The sequence below is a fragment of the Gavialis gangeticus genome, unplaced genomic scaffold (assembly GCF_001723915.1).
Source record: "Gavialis gangeticus isolate Ggan-Ray unplaced genomic scaffold, GavGan_comp1, whole genome shotgun sequence".
NCBI lineage: Eukaryota > Metazoa > Chordata > Crocodylia > Gavialidae > Gavialis > Gavialis gangeticus.
Window position 1 is genome coordinate 11,788,580 of NW_017729017.1, and position 7,347 is coordinate 11,795,926.

Here is a 7,347-nt window from a genome sequence, read left to right on the forward strand (position 1 = left end):
GGCTTACCCGCTTGGGCGGGGGGGGGGGTCATCTATGCTGATCGCATAAGAGCAAATTTACTTCACGTATAATGAATTATATGTCTAAATATGCTCATCATGCAAGAGAGAATTTGAATATAAAGAACCCGGATAAATCGAGGGAAACCTGTATATGAAAGTCATCTATCAACTAGTTTCACTTCAGACTCTCCCAGAAGCAAGGGACTGCATTTACACTGAGGAAGATGTATGACCTAAATCAGTAGTCTTGCTTCAGTGCTAATATTTCCATTCATAGGTAATGCTTATAACATGCACCCTATTAATGATGCAACTGATATTCTCAAATCAGCATAAGGGAGCAGTCTTAGAGTCATTTGGTTTTTGAGAGACAGACTCACTCACTGACTCACGTAAAAAACCTGTCAAGACCAGAGATTCTTATATTCCTTACCCTCTTCTCTCAATTCATTTTTAATCATATCACCATTAAAAACTCAAATTGTGCTCAGTTTATAGTCTATGCTCTGGTAGTTTTTTGCCATTTCAATGAAATGTTTACAAAATAAAGTTTTAAAGCTCCTGATAATGCAGGATTCTAGAGATGTTTCAACTATGTTGCTTACAGCCATTGCTCCACCACAACAAAAACAAATAATTTTCAAGGGTAAAATAATTTTTGAGAGATATAGCAAATACACAGATCCTAATGTAACATCAATTAACATGCCATATCAGGAGGAAGAAAAATGCTCCAACCAATTGCAAAAACCTAAGGAACTGAAGTAGAGAAGCTATTTAGCTTTCCTCTTACAGGTTCCCCTTCCTTGCCAGTTTTAAGAAAGGAAATAAAAAACACTACATCCAAAGAAAACGCAGAGGTACTGTTTAGTACAGGGTACAACTTCTGGATTTCCATAAAGGAGACTGAGGCACTCTCATCAGTCATCACCCATCAATATGCAGCATACCAACAACTATTTAAGAACTCACTTATGCATCACTTCCATAGTGGAAGTTAGTATTAACAAATAAACAGAATCAGCAAAGTGTGGCCAGTCTTTTGCTGTGCAACTTGGCCAGCAGTACCATAACCATGAGTGGGCAAGTGGGGCAAGAGCCCCAAGTGCATAATAGGGAGTGGTCTACCAGAATAAGGGGGGGAGGAGGGCACCTCATCTCCCTGTCCCACTCTCTGCACCTTACCTGCAGCACCTCCAGCAGTGGGGAGGGCAGAGCAGCAGCAGGCATTGTGGTGTAGGAGCTGCTAATGGAGGGAAGGTATCACCTCCTTTTTTGCCACCAAAAATCAGTGTTTTTTAGCTGGTCACTACATGCCAAGGACACTACTTACTCCACTCCCCCAGCAGCAAACTCCTGGCTGCTGCCCCTGAATCATACATAGTGTTCCGCATTTTCGGTTTTTATTTTCAAAAGAAAATTCCGGGAATTTTTCAAGGTTTATCTTCTGACCATAAAAACCAGGTTGAAATTGGGATAAAAGTAAGAAAAGAAAAAAAATCAGTTTAAATCATGGAAAATATTAATAATAAATTTATACATATATACTTTTTAGTACACTAACAATTCATACACATTTAAACGGTTTCTACCTTTGTAATACAGCAAGAATTAGTTGTATTCAGGAGAAGTACCCCCATCCTACTGTCATAACTCCCTATGGTATCCATGAACAAGCATTTAAAAAATACATAAATGTCCAACTTTTATCCAATAATATTTTTCTTAAGTTTTTTTGTGTAAAAACTCGGGTTTTCATAAACTGATTTTGAATTATTAGAAAAAGAACAAAGAACAGTAAGGTTAGGCTAAATTTTTTATATACAAACATATTTGTGTCCCATCAAAACTAATAGTTTTTCAAGAAATCCTGGTTTACATAGGCTTGCATGGTTTTCTTAAGTGTATCCTCACTCATGATGAACCTCTTCCTCTCTTGGATTTAGTCCAGTTTTGAAAATAAGCATTCTGCATCCACTGATCTGGGCAGTACACTCTTCATGCAACTTTAGTAAACTTGGGAAGTGTGTCTGGTGGGTATTCCAAAAAGCCAGGACATACAGTTCCACATTGTCAGGGATAGGTATGTTCACATAGTGTATTCACTTTTAAGATGCAAAATTTCATCTTTGGTGGCAAGCAAATGCTTAAAGCACGCTGGCATAGCGGTCATAGTCTGCTGCAAAATCCACCTTGAGGAAGGGGTTCTTCAGTGATAAACACTTCAGGGTTCAAACTATGTATTACAGTCACCTGCCATTTTTTGCAGAGAACAGTGTTTAACTCCTTGAAAGCTTTTTTGGTTCTTTTGTGCTCCAAGGTCAAAAGGATTTCAAGAAACAGTTGTGTTTTCTCTCCATTTGTTTCTGTTGCAGCTTTTGTGTTCAATTCAAATTATATTTTGGTTGTCAGTACTGTATGCGATGAACTGTTAGAAAATGTCATGTTGGCAGCAGCAGGGGAGAACTCCAGTGCCTTTTGCGTTTCAGACAGAGAATCCAAGTTGTCAACAATGAACACGACCTTCATGCACAGAATCTGGCGGTCACAGAGATTATTTGCCTGTTTCTTCAGTGTTTCTGTTTTAGCACCAACAAACTCAGGGTGATCTAAAATACTCATTAGCACAGTCCATGCCTGATTTACATGACATGTAGCCAGGTAGAAACTCATCCACCAATGTGGCACTACAGGACTCAGTAATCAGCAGTTAAGTTTAAGTCTTGCACCTTATAAACACAAAGACTTCAGCTTGTTTGCATGCTTGAAAACAGCCCCATATCCAACAACAAAAGATTTCAAGTCTCTCATTTCTTCAGTAGTTGTGGATGATAGTGCAACACGAATTAAATGAGCAGGACAAGTAACTCAGAATAGCTCCAGTTTTTTATTGGGTTTTATCTCCCATGAAAATTTAGCCATATAGGAGGCAGAATCCGTGTTAGTGGTGGCCACATTTTCCCAAGTCAGTTGGTACATCTCTAACATTGCATATGCTGCTGCATGGACACTTGGGGTGTCAGTAAATGGGATGAATGTCACATCTGCACAAAACAATGCAGGTTTTTTGGCTTTGAAATCAAAAAACAAAAACAAAAGGCTGAGAATTGGGCAGTCCAATACATCAGGGGATTTGTCAAAAATCAAACTAGACACCACATTTCCATTAATTTTTTCAATCACTTTAGATACTAAAGCTTCATCATTTTCTTTCAGGTTCTTATGAGTGAGGTTGCCTGCACTAGGAAGAGTTCTTGCTGCTGGACAGTATTATCACACGAAGTCACCAATCAGTCCCTCCACGAGAAACAGTGGTTGCCCAACAAAACAAGCAGCAGGAACAAATTCATTAACACAGTCACGTTGGGTTCTCTCTTTCATTAGTGCCCTGTTAAAGGCTACAGATATGGCCTGTTTATCCCTAATCTCACATTCTTCTTTAATTTTAATGTGTTGCTTGCTTTCTACATGTTCTTTTATCCTGTTGGCATGAGAACCGACCTCAATGCCACAGTACTTGCAGTGCAATGCATCCTCTTCACCTTCCTGTTTACTCTTTTTGAAAACTTCTAAGCACTGATTTTCACAGCTATATTCACAGAAAGATTTGCGCTTTCTACCCATCTTTTATGGGGGGGGGGGTTTCCTGTGTATGTTTTTATTCAGCTCCACATTAAATGGAAGCACTGAGTGCCTACTTATGTCACATTAGCCAATCATGGTGCGATATTAACATAGTTTAATCTGACTGGATCCATCATGTGTCTGGAGCGAGTTTTACATATAAGAACTGCTTCAGCGCTGAAATACAAAACCATCTATCGGGATGGCATTTCATAAAAATAAATATTACTGAGTGAACTGAAGAACGGGTGTAAATATGTAAAAACCAAGTAACTTCAATAAAAAAAATCAAGTAATTTTTTGGTGAAATTCAGTAAAAACTGAAAATGTGGAACACTAATCATATGCCACCATTGTTCAGGGCCAAAACTGGCCATTTGCACCTCAGGTGCTCAGTCTAATTTCAGAAAGGCCTTTGACCTGGTCTCCCATGATGTCCTCACAGTTAAATTGGAAAAAAGCGGCCTTGACTACTTTACGGTCCAGTGGCTAGGTAACTGGTTCTGTGGTAGGACCCAGAGTACTGAAAGATAGGACCAAACCATCATAGCAGGAGGTGACCAGTGGTGTTCCTCAGGGCTCAGTACTCGAACTAGTGCTTTTCAACATGTTCATCAACTATTTGGATTGGGGTATTAAAAGCAAACTGCCAATGTTTGTTGACAACACCAGGCTGGCACTACAGGCTGATCTGGACAGGCTTGTGAGGTGGGCAGACCTTAACCTGATGTCATTCAATGCAGAGAAACGCAAAGTGCTCCATCTGGGAAGAAATAATCCACAACACACTTACAGGGTCAGCAGTGCTAGCCTAACCAGCACCACAACTGAACAAAACCTGGGTGTCGTGACAGACAACAAAATGAACATGAGCCACCAATGCAATGCCGTAGTTGGCAGAGCTAATCAAACACTGGCATGCTGCATCTACCGAGGCATCTCGAGCAAGGCTAAGGATTTCATCCTTCCGCTCTATTCGGCCTTGGTGAGACAGCAACTACAGTACTGCCTCCAGTTCTGGGCACTGCACTTCAGGAAGGATGTGAAGAAGCTCAAGAGAGTCCAAAGGAGCCTGATTAGAGGCCTAGAGACCAGGATATATGAGGAGAGGCTGAAAGACTTGGGACTGTTGAGCCTGGAGAAGACTCAGAGGGGACTTGGTGGCAGCCTATAAGTATATCAAAGGAGTACATCAGGGCCTGGGGAAGCAACTTTTCACCAAGGCTCCCCAGCGGAGGACTAGAAATAATGAGCCCAAGCTGATTGAAGATTGCTTCAGGTTAGACATAAGAAAAAACTTCTTTACAAATCAAGTGCCAAGGGTTTGGAACAGGCTCCCCCCAGAGGTGGTACAGTTATCCAGCCTGGCGATCTTCAAAAACCATCTTGATGCCCATCTTGCTGGGATCATCTGACCCCAGTGGTCTTTCCTGCCCAAGTGCAGGTGGGCTGAACCCAATGATCTGTAAGGTCCCTTCCAGCCCCTAACAGCTATGAAACTTATGGTAGCCATGTCACTCCCTTGTGCGCTACTATCAAAACAGGTGCATCTTAACCACACTAGCCCAATGGGACTGACTAGGCACTGCTGGAATTTTGACCTTAACAAATAACTAAAAGAGAATTTGGTATTAAACATTATGCTGTAAACTTTTAAGATTATAATGAAGATATCTTAAATTACTGAAGATCAAGAATTTTAAAACTGTAATTCCTTTTTTATCATCATGCCAGGAGTCCCAAATTGGTTTTGTGAATGGGCCAGTTAAATTTTTAGTCACTGTATGTAGCCAGACATTCAGTTAGCATCACAAACTATCCCTGATCCCACTGGTACCAGAGAGAGGCTTGAATAAAAATCCAGAGGAGAATACAGACAACAGAGCAACCATAACGTTAGCATTGCAATCTGCATTATTTAGTGAGAACGAGGCAAGACAATTTTAATATCACCACTATTTTGCACATGAAGTTACTAGATTTGCCCAAGGGCTGTAACTTCTCCAATTAGGTGTAAAATTATGTAACTAAATTATTTGAAGTTTGACTCAAGAAGTTCTTCAATAAGCTTAAGAATTACTGTAATACCTTGTAGGTACCCACATACCTAAAGCCAGTTCAGGCTGTCTACGTACTTAAAAAAAATTCATTGCACCGGTTTGGCATAAATTATGCTTGGGTCAGATCTGATCAGCTTGTCTTTAACAAAAGCGGCCTTCCAGCTGACTCTGACTGTGATAGGGCCAGAGAATTGTTCTTAGAAAGGTGGAGATCTGGAGCCAGCAGGACCCTACAGGTTTCTGATTTGTGTTTACCTACCAAGTTCTCTTTCAAGTCTAGCTCATATTTGGAATTCTACACACTATCACTATTCGGTTTTTACGAAATGCCTACACTGGGTTAGACGCATTGCTGACAGATGTGAAGATGCATCTCTGCCCCAAAGAATTTATTAATGATATGTTTGTGTTTTCAACCCTGCAGTTGAAGGCTGAGTCACCAACAACTTGAAATTTAGTCAATTAAAAAAAATAGGTAAGTCACTTCAGCTACTGTTGCTGCCAATTCTTGTTGGTTTAAAAAAAAAATACATTTTTGAATTCCCTAAAATGTTTTCTCATCTTCTGGATTATGTGAGAAAACCCACACAATGAGGAACTGATTACAAAGAGGAAACAGTGAAACTGACTACACAAAGTGCTGTCAAAGGCATAAAGTGAAACTGACAAAATAGAGATAAATATTTCCTCTCGCTAATCTTTCAATTACTACAACCTCAGGTGCTACTTGTAACATAGCAAAGTTAAAAAAAAAAAACTCTCAAGCATCAGGTCTTTGAGTTGACAGTCTAGAGTCACTTCAATGAATGAAAAATATTCCTGCTGCAATTTAAAAAAAATAACAATATTCATGAAAGTGAGTTTTCTAATCAGAAATATTGTAGTTGGATAAAATGCCAAAGGTCCCTGTCCTACAAGGGATCAACACAAAACAGGCTTGTGGCCTCACAGACACCCACTGGTGTTAGCAGGGTCTACTTGCACAGGTCCAGTTGCAGAACTGTGGCTAAATAATACTAGTAATGGAACACAGTCCTACATGTGTAAGGCACCCAGGGTTTTCTTGTACATTCAGCACTCTCTCTTCCCAAGCAGGATTCTTGACAAGGGTCATGTGTTTAGCTTATGCTGACCCCAAGTCCCCCTAACAGGCCAACTAGATCTCCCCCTCCAAAGCCAGGAGACTGAGGGGTGAAAACCCACGGCCAAGCAGATGCGGGTCAATTCGAGCGCAGCATCCCTCCTTCACAGAAGGGAATTCAGGGCTGGGCAGAGCGAGGCAGGGCTTGACCAGGGACCAGCACTAACCCAAGCTGCCCCCCAAAGCCCCAGGCCTCGCTGCACACAGCGGTTGCTGCCCCGCCCTGACCCCAGCGGGATCCGAGCTCTCAGCCTTGACCGGCAGAGGCTGCGGCGCTGCGCCTAGCACTGCGGGTCGCTCAGCCGGGCCCGCGCTCCCTACAGAGAGGCTGAGCTGCGGCTGTGGGGAGAGAGCAAACGCAGCTTCTCTCTGCCCCGCGCTCGGAGCTCCGCCTGGGGCCTCTCCGGGACTGCCCTGTCAGGAGGGCTGGGGGTGCCCTCGGGGCCAGTCCCTCAGGCTGGCCGGGGCAGCTGGGCCCGGGTCTCCCAGGGCGCGGGCCTGGCCGGGCCGGGGGCGCTG

General features: G+C 42.2%; 1 protein-coding gene across 1 annotated transcript in view; it reads right to left on the reverse strand.

Annotated features, from left to right (window-relative positions):
• Positions 1 to 7,347, reverse strand: part of ZNF341 (zinc finger protein 341) — an 85,268-nt gene that overhangs the window by 77,587 nt on the left and 334 nt on the right. The window lies entirely within an intron of this gene.